Source organism: Penaeus monodon, chromosome 21, assembly GCF_015228065.2.
Source record: "Penaeus monodon isolate SGIC_2016 chromosome 21, NSTDA_Pmon_1, whole genome shotgun sequence".
Lineage (NCBI taxonomy): Eukaryota > Metazoa > Arthropoda > Malacostraca > Decapoda > Penaeidae > Penaeus > Penaeus monodon.
Window position 1 is genome coordinate 28,664,556 of NC_051406.1, and position 1,299 is coordinate 28,665,854.

Genomic DNA, 1,299 nt, shown 5'->3' on the forward strand with positions numbered 1-1,299 from the left:
TCCCTAGTTGGATCAAGGCAGCCCCCACTTTTTTCTAATCTTGTTTGCCTATATTTTAATATTTTCCATTTTCCTGGAAATTGACTGCAAAAAAGTGCCTTCACATTAGAATTTCTGTCAAAATGAGCAAGATTTTGAAGTTTGTAGAAAAAAATACCATTTATTTTCATAACTGATGGACTGGAAAGTATTATAAGTAGGTAAAACTAAAATAATAGTAACCTGAACAGACTGGCAAACCTCTGAGAAGTCACTCAATTGAAGGCAAACTTAAATAGGAGAAAATTTTAACATTTCTGAGCTTGACACTTTTGATCTCCTTTCAGCATCACTGATACATCACCCAGTAACATGATATGGACAGGCATCTTTCAGAGTATTAAAGGAAAGAAAAAGTCAGAAACTGCTCTGAGTGAAGTTCATTACGAGCTGCTCCACCATCACCACTATAAAACTTAACCACAATCCTCCCTATCACTATAATCCTCATTTTCCATTCAAACCAGGCCTCTTCCACAATGTTCTGAAAACCATCAAAATCATTGTCATCGACAGTGGGACTGACAATTTTGTTCAGAGTTTGTTCCATTGAATGTTATGTTATACTGATCATTAATAACACTCATGGACTTTTGCAGGCATGGGGTCGCATATATGTTACCTAGCCTTTACTTGCACTCTGCCAGCTGCAATAAAATATGAGTTAAATCCCAAGGTGATGGCTCTTCCTCTGCTTCTCCATGCTCTTTCTGCATTGCTACAGCTACTTTGAACAAGAATGACATTCTGGTCTAATTAAGCACTTTATTTTGAAAGCTAATGGCAGTGCTTAATGTATTAATAAGTTTGATTGGCAAACATCACTTCCATATCATTGCTAAGTTTGAAGCTTTTCTGGCTAAACTGGAAGCACAGTACTGTTTTTGTACTATCACTAAAATGGGAACCACAAAATTATGGGAGACTCCATAATTTCATGTTTATATTTATGTTATGATATAGTCTCTATGTGTGATGTATATTATTACGCACAGGTTTGGCAGAAAGGAAAACAGAAATGAACTAGAAATCCTTGCCAATTGCACCAGTGAAACTATAAAGTAAGTGCTTCCTTATAAAGGAACCTCATCAGTTCATACAGTAGCTGCCTGTTCATATAGAGAAGGCAATGAAACTTGCCTCTCTAAATGTTCCTCAAATAACTCAAAAAATATTCTGAGCTTAAATCATAAAATGACAAAAAACAAATGGTGACGAATGCATTCAGAACACCTCGTTCAACAAGTTAGTCAAGATGTT